Source organism: Sinohyriopsis cumingii, chromosome 6 (assembly GCF_028554795.1).
Source record: "Sinohyriopsis cumingii isolate HCF-2022 chromosome 6, ASM2855479v2, whole genome shotgun sequence".
Classification (NCBI taxonomy): domain Eukaryota; kingdom Metazoa; phylum Mollusca; class Bivalvia; order Unionida; family Unionidae; genus Sinohyriopsis; species Sinohyriopsis cumingii.
In genome coordinates, this window is record NC_142966.1 from 162,732,708 (window position 1) to 162,743,428 (window position 10,721).

Below are 10,721 nucleotides of genomic sequence, written 5' to 3' on the forward strand. Positions count from 1 at the left end.
TTAATAAAACCTTTTGAAGCAGAGCACCAGTCTCGACGTCTAAAACTCCCTGGAGCCACCGAGCGTCAGAAATTTGTTATGGTGTCTCCTTGGGTTCTATGCAAGTTTGTCTTAACTATGTACCGATGATACACGCCTACACTTATGATAAAAATTATCTAATCTTTCCACGACTGGTCAAGCATCTATTGTAATCAACCAGTCATATTCCGCATATTTGGTGTTTATATAGTAGTTTTAATAACGTTCGTATTCCAGTGATTTGTGATTACTTCGAGAAGGCACTACGGTGACAGATTAGTGATACACTGATGCACGTGCAACATAATTACGTGCCGACGCGTAACAAATAGAGAATTTATACCTAGCAATTCGATTAGTGTTCGTATGTGCGCTTGCCTTCATTATTACGAAATCCTCCACACTATAAACGGTAAATCATTTTAAATAAGCACACGAATAGTATTGTCAGATAAGGTATGCGTAGCATGTTTGCTCTTTATGGTATTAATAATAATTTTAACGCCATAAAACAATGCCATCTTTATACTGAGCACTGAAGCAGTGTTCTCAAGTCTGAATCGTTGCTTAATTATTGAAAAAGTATCTACAAAATGACTGTTTCTTCTAGTGAATGGACAGGCATCTTGCCTTTATGAAAGTCTTTAACATCTTTGAAGAACCCCCTTCCTTAAGAAAATATGTCCGTATCTTTTTTCAGTACTTGTATAAATCTTCTCAACTTGTGTCATAACTGCACAGCCTCTGTTTGGAAAATCAATCGATTACTGTTGGAACAAAGTGCTGTAGATCTGCATTTTTATGCCATTAATGCCTGACCTGCATTCGACATATGTGCTGCATATAAAGAATATGGAATTATGTATAACTGTATTGTAATGCAATTTTCGCAATTCGGGTATTTTTAAAAATATTCTTATACATATTAGATAATGTATGCAACGGTCTGTTTTATACTTAAAATCCTAACAAAGATATATGAATTAGCTCTGGTCAATAATTTATTTAAACATTTTGTATATACAATAAGCATTTGAGTAATACGTAAAACGACAGCAGCAAATTTTCAGAGCTTGTACTTGAAATATTTATTGAACTTGTAATCATTTCATTTGACGTTTTATGCAACAAACCCCTTTGTTAAAATTAATATAGTCTACTTATGTAAACATAGGGTCACCTGTTCATACAACATTCACTACATACCTTTACACCAATTGATCTTTCTCTATAAACTAACAATTTTATCAACAAAATGTGCCGTTACTAGCTACATGTGAAACAGTCGTTTTCAAGGTAGAATGATCATAGTCTAACCTAATAATATAAAACAAATGTGACATTTAGATTTGATGGCAAATATTTATTCAAGAAGTAAATAAAACATTGAATATTTATAGTAGTCATATATAAAGAATGTAGAAAACGACAAATCCTCGTGCAAGGGCAAATATACAGGTCACATGCATGAAAGAATGTTATGGCTACGTGGTCTTAACTTGAATAACAGAAAAGAGTGAATATCAATAAGATAAAATTTAATGAATTATTTCCCTCAAATACCTAGTGGAAATTGAAAATGATAGTACAGTATTAAGTATTAATTGCAAAACGTCGAAAGCTATAAGTCCTATCAAAAGCCAAAATTGTAAATATTCCAAACGCAGGTGATGTTGCCAATGAATTTAATATACGTATGTGCTGATGAACTAATAGCATTGATGATCTATCAGTATGATATAATCCAAAATCTGACTCGTTCCCAATAAACCCCTAATTGCTAATTACTGTCAGAATATTAATTTCCAACTATTAAATTCACTCCATATGTTAAGATTAGAATTGAATAATGATGCAAACAACCTCAATACAAACGACGACACAGTAAGAGGACCAGGATGAGGGCCAAGTTCATCTCCATCTAAATTATAAAACGTTAGGTCTATTACTAAAATTTACTAAAGAATATAGCAACCATCAGGTCCACCAGGAATTGTCCAAAGGGTTTAATAACCTGAATACGCATCCCAGTAATCTTATTTGCATAGAAATCTTAATAATAAAGTATAATCATTGATCGGGGTATTACAGTAATGGCGGCTATAGGTGGAAGCTAGTAAAGTGGGCTCTGTAGACTTTGACGGTTATAAGAGGGGGATTGATACAATGAAATGATTCATAATTGTTGGGATGTGTGAATAGTCAAGGAATGAGGGTATAGAACATTACTGGTGGATCATAATCAAGTTTGAAAACAAATGTTTTTCAACTCGGAATTCGATTATGACGGAGAACTGATGGAAGTTTATTGGGGCAGTTTCGAGACATTCCCTACCTGATTTGTCTGAATATTTACTTATTTTACCTGTCCTATTTGTTGCCTTCAGTTGTAAGAACTGTTTAGCACATGGTGAGTAATACATGTCAGTGTCACAAATGAGTAGTGGAAAAAAATAGTCCAAACAGGATTATCTACTAACATGGTGGAAAGATCAAGACAAGCAACGCATGTTCTTTGAAATTCTGAAAATGAAAATGAGATCTGAAACTTATTAAGGAAAGAGAAAAATGAAACATTAAAGGAAATTGAGCAGGAAATTACAGAAATTCGGAATGGGGGAACTGTCGAATAACAGAGATGGGAAACATCTGCACACCTTAGAGGGAAAAAAAAGCAGAATTAGACGAATCTTGGAAAAAATAGTTGTTATATTAAGATCTTAAGCTAGATGGTATGAATTAGGGGGAAAAAGCACAGAGTACTTTTCAAATCTTAAAAAACGAAACAATAAGACAATCAAGGAAATTATTTTAGATGATGGGACAAATATATCGGAACACATAATAAATAGATATTTTATCAAGCTCAAAAAGTTTTATATGGGATTGTACAAAAGTAGAATTGCTCAGCTTGATGATGTGGAAACTCAAACTAGAAATATACTTTGTAATCACAATATTAAACTTTGTCAAGAGAATCATGCAAGTGTCTGCTTACAGTCAATGAATTCGGTATGTCTCTAAAACGGATGGAAAATGGAAAAACTCCTGGCTCGGATGGATTCACTGTAGAGGTATATACATTATTTTGGAAGTCTCTTGGGGGGATTTATATGTAGATCAATAAAGTACGGATATACTGTAGGAAAACTCAACGAGTCTTCAAATGTCTACCACAGGAAGAAAAAAGACAGAAGATATTTTAAATATTGGAGACCTATATCACTTTTAAATACTGAATATAAGAATGATTCGGGAGCCAATACAGCAAGGATTAATAAGGTTATTCCATCAATAAGCAGTGATGCTCAAAAGGTATATATGACTGGTAGATTCATTGGTGAAAATACCAGGCTATTAGACTTGAGAATGAAAACATGGTTTATTATTATTTATAGACTTTGCAAAAAGCCTTTGACTCAATTAACTGGATCTTTGTGGAAGCTTTACAATCATTGTAACTTTGCTGATTCCGTTTGTCAGTGGTTTAAACTGTTTTGTAATGACTCTAAAAGTTGTGTTATAAATAATGGGCAAATATCCTCATTTTTACACTTGAAAGAGGATGTCATCAATGAGATCCCCTTGCACATCATTTGTTCATCATTGGAGCTGAGATTTTAGCTATAAAGGAAAATGTGGATGTACGGAGACTAATCTGTGACGCCATCGAATATAAATTGAGTAAGAATGAATGACTCATTTATTCTCCTTAATGGATCTCAATTTTCTCTTGAATCAACTATGCCTATCTTGCAAGTTATTTTTTCTTCTATTATCAGGACTTGAATGTAACATAACAAAAACAAAAGCTATTTGGATTGGAAACGGGACATTTTCTAATGAACGAATATGTTCCGTAATGGGTTTAATTTGGTCTTCTAACTTTACACTCCTTGGCATAGATTTTTATCCAGATTTTTTACAAATGGTGAAGATTAATTATATGAATAAAGCAACAAAGGCAAAACGAATACTGGCAAGCTGGAGTCAAAGACATCTGTCAATAGTTGGTTAAGTAATTGTTGTAAAAGCTCTTGTTCTGCCCATATTCATACATCTTTTTTCAGCACTTCCAAACCCATCAGCAAAAGTTGAAACATAACTAAATCGCACATTATTTAAGTTGTATGGAGTAGAAAAGTAGAGAAAATAAAACGTGATATACTAGTGTCCCCAGAAAAAGCAGGAGGACTTAATATGATACACATATTTTTGTTCATTAGTATATTAAGATAAGATAGGTTGTTGTTGTTGTTGTTGTGGGGTTTAACGCCATTTTTCAGCACGATAGGCTATACATGGCGGCCAGTATTAATGGTGGAGGAAGAACCCGGAAAACCCCGGAAAGAACCACCGACCCACGAGAAGCTACTGGCAAGCTTTCTCACATGCCCACATTGGCTGATTCTTTGACTCGAACCGCCGCAGGATAAGATAGGTACAAAGATTGCTAGAAAAGGAAAATGGAACGTGGAAGGACTGTCAATACAACTATACTCAGAAATAAAAAGGATATTTGGAATTTCGGGAGAAGGAAATTAGAAAGTTAGTAAGAAAATTTAGTAAGTTCATTAATAACAGTTTTTGGAGATATGTACTTTTGGAAGTATGTAATTGGAAGGAGGAACCGCAAAGTTATAACGAGCATATATCCATGAGTATTTTAAATTTTGTCCCCACCCTTAAATTGTTCTATCAATACAAATCCTGGACAGAAGCCGGGTTTGAAATTATCTATGATCCAGTAGATGATCACGGTAATGTAATACTTTCTGAAATAAAAGAAAACAAAAACCTAAAAGCAATGATTTCTTGAAATACTTTTCATTAATACCAAAATTCCAAAAGCATGGAAAAACGCCATAACAAGCCGCTCAGTACATAATAATTTCGATAAGCAGGAGGATAAAATAATGAACTTGCAAACACAAAATTCACTCAAGTTTGTTTACAAAGATCTTTTAAAGAAAGCTAAAAGGCAACACACTGCTAAGCAAGAAACTTGAATGCAAGTATTTAATAAAAATATAAGTAGTGAGGTGTGGTCTGAGATTTATAGCCGGGCGAAATGCTGAAACAAGGATACCAAGTTGATCTCTTTTAACTTTAAATTAATCCATAGAATACTAGCTACTAAAGATGTTTTGGAAAGAATTAGCACATTAGATGACAACAATTGTACTTTCTGTACGAGTGAAAATGAAAGTATTGAGCGTCTATTTTATGATTGCAATATTACTTCAGTTTTGGTACCGTTTTATTGAAGTTTTACACCTTTTTGCCCAAATATTGTACATTTGTCCAAAAACGAAGAAGAAAGTAAACAACTGGACAATTTTTTTAACGTCATGCTTATTTTGGCAAAAGATTATATTTATACTTGCAGATTCAGTATGAAAAATCTTTCTATTTTTGATTTTATGCAAATAGTCGCAATGCATAAGAACTTTAAAAAAAATACACTGCTATGGTTGTTGTTGTTGTTGTTCTAGGGTTTAACGCCATTCTTCAGCATAAGATAGGCTATACATGGCGGCCAGTATAACTGATGGAGGAAGAGCCCTGGAAAACCAAGTGAAGAACCACCGATCCATGAAATGCTACTGGCAGGCTTTCCCACGTACCCACGCTAGCCCCACTGATATGGTAAATAAAACAAGGACCAATTTCTTCAAAAATGGATCTCAAAAAATGAACATATAACTTGTATATGATTTGATGGTAAACAGGAACAAAACACTTTAATATCACAATGTCCATGTCACCTATATTGTGTGCCATATGCATGTGTGCATGCGTGTGTGTGTGCGTGCGTGTGTGAATGTGTTTATGAGTTTTCTTTTTCTGTAGATTATATTTATCATCCCTATATTATCTGATAACCAGAAATATTTGATTGTAAGGTGACCTTGGGATGGTTCCACGACCATGTGGTCAACCTATTACGGGGTTAATGTAAAAAACAATTAAAACATGATCGACAAAAGTAAGCCGTATAATATTCTGTTTACAAAGAAGGTATTAGTCAGGTAGGTGCAAATTTCTCCAATATACTATAGACAAAGGTCAAAACACACAATACAAATTGACTATGCATAAAAAATGATTGTATAAAACTTTCTTTTACATAAAAGGAGGTACACAAAATAAAGCAATATAATGCTACTTAACATGTGAAAGTGCATCTACAATAATGTTATCTATTCCCTTGATGTTCCTAGTGTTAATTCTGTAGTATTCCGGCAGCTTCAAAATCCACCTTACCAATCTGAATTATGTTCATTGGTTATTGAACTTATTTATTTGTTTGCAAAATAACATGATGGAGAAACATCTGTACTCTTGAATCATTACTGTACCTACCCCAACATCACTTGTATCAACATACATTTAAATTGAAACTTGGAGCTGAAAGAATTGGTGCACTTTAAGATTGTCTTTTATTTATCAAAAGACGCCTGACATTTCTTAGACCATCGAAACGTGGTTTTCGTACGTACTGAAGGAATTGGTCATGTTCAGAAATTATAACTTGGAAAAATATTTCCAATAATATCCAGCGATACCTAAAAATCATCGCATCATTTGCGTTTTAGTGATAGGCAAAGGGATTTCAGATCCACTCTTGACCTTAACTTCTATAGGTGTAACTTTACTGTGTCAACAACACGGTTCTAAAAATATAACATACGCATGACAAAACTCATTTTTATATAATGTGATAGTCATATTTGCATGACTTGAGTTGATCAAATAATTTTTGAATGGTTTTATTATGATAGTTCCAGGTATCATTCTAGATGAAGCCTCACAGTTGTCTATACCAGAGGTTATCATATTTACTGAAGACTGGAAAGTCAATCGATAACCTTTAATAGCAAAAGGCATCACTTTATATTGAAAAAGTTCATCTGGATTTAAAAATCACTAATTTATTTTCGTTCTTTCCGTTCGTGTAATTTGCTAGAATGTTTTCAAAAGGTCTTACTTATTTACCATGCCTAATTTTGTTAATGCAAGTAATCGATTCTTGGAATTGGAAACGAATACCTTTTAGTGACAATGTTCACTTTTCTATAGTCGGTACACATACGGAAAGCATTGTTTTCAGCACTAGAATTCATGGTGAACAACAGTCAATTATATCTGATTCTATGAAATCACTCCAAAGCAAATATTCAATTTCTTTTTCTAAACATTCCTATTTCAGACGATTTATCATGTAAGAATGCTTATCATGGGTGTAAAATCTACATTTTCAATTTCATTATTGATTTGATTTTTTCGTGTGGGAATATGTGTAAACACGTACTTGTACTTGCATAATGGCTGCTTAAGTATACTTCTTTCTTGAGGTCCCAGATGTGAACGTCTGGTGCCCAGAGTATTTAATATGTCTGGATTCTGAAGATTGGTAACACCAACGTCATTACAATCCGATCACATGCCATGGTTTAAAGCCTCACTGTGGGAGACAGGTACAACTAAATGACTATGACTAATTGTGTTATCCCTATTAAAATGCTCCGATTACATATTTATATGGTAAAGTTGTTTCTGTATTCCCCTCCCATTATTGTTAATGATACAACTTGAGTCACTTACTTATTTCTTCAACTACACAGGGGCCATACTATTTAAGATGAATAGGACTTAGAGTAATGAATAAGAGAGCAAAAACTCCATCAGGTTGAAAAACCATTTCCTTCGTATTTCTGTCATACGTTACTCAAATTTAATGGAAAAGTTGTTAATTGGTTCTTGCTGATTCTCAAGTCTTTAACAATTTATATCGAAAATAAGAGACATAGTCAAGATGATTAATCGTTGAAACTTCTTTGAAAGAAGTCGCTCGTAATAACTGCAATGATTTACCGACATTATGTCCAAAATCTAGTTCTATACAAATAAAAGCTAATGATTCTCGAACTGATTTCTTATCAGTAAGTAACGGTAAATGAACACACTCGTCCCATACATTTCCTAAATCAAGGCCATAAGACACAATCATATTCATCAAGGTTTGATGACATCTTTCTAAAGCTCCCATGGCTTTCAGATTCGTACGCAAAATAATTATACTGCGGATGAATAATTCATACATAATTTGTTAGAAAATTCCAGACATAAAAATGACCCTTCATCAGATTGGACAGATTTAGGAAGGAAAGAAAAATGTCAATCTACTTTATCAAAACTTTTACTATGGTTATAATATTAATAGTCCTCAAAGGAATTCCATCTGGAATACTTGTGAACGGACATATTGAGGTCAAGAAATTTTAGTTGTCTGACTTAGTCTTAGGAAAGCGGCTACCAATCTACCATTTATTACGACTCCATGGTCTTTAAGTAATAGAAAAAAAGGAAAACCCACCATGTTTTGTAAAATTCAACAAATAATGTATCTCCCCGAGACAGAAAGTGTACACTTAAAATGACCTTACAGTATTCTGAATTAAATCAGAAATAGTCCAAAAAGCTCTGTATCAGTCCGATTGAATACAGTTGCAATTAAATTCCATTTGTCTTCGAAATATGATCCAGCGCAGAGAGTGTTGATGTTCATTTAGTCTTCAGTGCATTGATGTAGCCATGGCCTGAAGAGTGATGATGTGCTAACAGTCTTCAAATTAATCACAATAATATAATTCAGGATGTCATTGTCTGAATCTACAATAATTCCAAATAAAAGCTTCAATGCTACTGTACGTGCAAACAATCGTTAATGCACAATCATCAAAATAATGCTGAAACTAGAGAGATATTTGTCTCTGTCATTGTTGGGTTCCATCAAAACTAGATGTTATTGAAGTTTCATTATAGTATAAGCCAAGTAATTCCTCCCTCCAGCTGAGAAACTCGGCAAGTTGTCACATGTGTATGACTTAGTCCAATGTTTTGATCTGTGACATTCGTGGGTCGCCCGATTTAAATCGAAAGCCGCAAGATTTGATCACGTCAACGTTTTAAACATCCGAAGATAACACCACGCTATCTTGCATTGTCTAGAGCCATAGTTTACCCATCAACCGCCCAGTCTGATCACCAATATTAGTCCTAATGTCATTTTTATGGCATGCCTGCTTTTAGAAAGCGGGCATGCCTCATTTCATTTTCTCTCCATTCAATGTGAGCGCCACGTGCGACTGTTGTTGTCATTAGAGTAGCCACTAATGTAATTTATCGAATGTATCACACCGCTACTTTTGGAGAACTCCAGAAAAAGATCGAATTTGCAAACGACTTCGTTGCCTGATTTAAGGGGTGGCGCTTCTTAATTTTATTGACTATTTGAACGTCGTTAAGATCTAACATCTTTATTCTTTCAAAGAACGATTTATGTTATGTAGCTTTTTTCACCAAGCATTTCATACCTTTCCAACCATTGTTAGATTGGACGAATGGTGAAATTTATGATAAACACCTGCATTTGGTCAATATCATTTATGTGCAGGAATATTATTGAGCAATCAGTGATTATAGAGAAACATTTAAATAACTAATTCTGGCCAAATAAAAAATCTGAATTCATGAATACAAATGCTTATAATGTCATCGCAATAATGAGTAATTTCTTAAATAAATGAGATAATAAAACCCTATATATTACTTATGTCGTAATTACCATTTTCTGGAATTATTTTTTAACTTAACAATACATAATCTGTAACTAGTATTACCTTAAATAATATGAAAAACATCAGGTACGCGGGTTTATCAATGTTGAATACCATTATCCTAGTTTCAGGTACAAATAAACATGTTTGCCTTTATTGATAATGATCTAGTGTTTAACCCACACTCATACAAAAATATTAGCTATGTATTACTTCTTTGCAAAATTAAGAGTTACTGGTCAGGTTCAATATGAACTTGATTTTGGACACGGTCAAGTCTAAAATACGATCGTTCAAAACATAACCATGGAGAACAAATAACACACAATAGAATTTAAATATACAAAATACCTCCCATCATGAAAAAGAGAGATTTTAACACTAAAAAAAGATTTATTTTAATTATTAGTCAAATATACATGTGATTAAACATTACATAAGTTGAAATCTTACGAATGACCCAAAATATGTATGATGCAATATAATACTTCGATATATGTGAAAGTGCATCTTCAATCAGATGATCTTTTCCTTTGATGTTCCTCACGCCACTTTTTAATTCTATTTAATTCATGCACCAGGTCTTATGTAATGGACAGACACAGCCTATTATTATTCTGCTAAATGATTCATAAAATGCATGGAAAGGTTGTAGACGAGCGTTTGGTAGATTCTGATTGGATTTGCTACAAATTTGACATGTGTGACAATATCTACAGTATTTACAAACATCATCTTAAATGTTTGAACACTAAATCTGATTCAAGAGCTTGTGATAAGACTTAATTGACCTGCCAAAAGAGTTATATGAGCTAGACGAAAAATGACTATCTGCACTACTTAGAAACAACAAAATTGATAGCTCTCTCATCGCGCGTCATTAGCGGATACCTCAGGTGTTCTCCACATCTTCATCAGGAATAGTTAACAAAATAACTAACGGTTATTTTTGTGGCTTCAGCATCTCTAATAACGCTCCCAAATAAACAGGAGATCTCAGGATCTCGTTCCTGTTTAATAATAAATTAATGTCATGTATCACCCGGATTAAATAAAGCAAATGAGTATTAAAAGAGA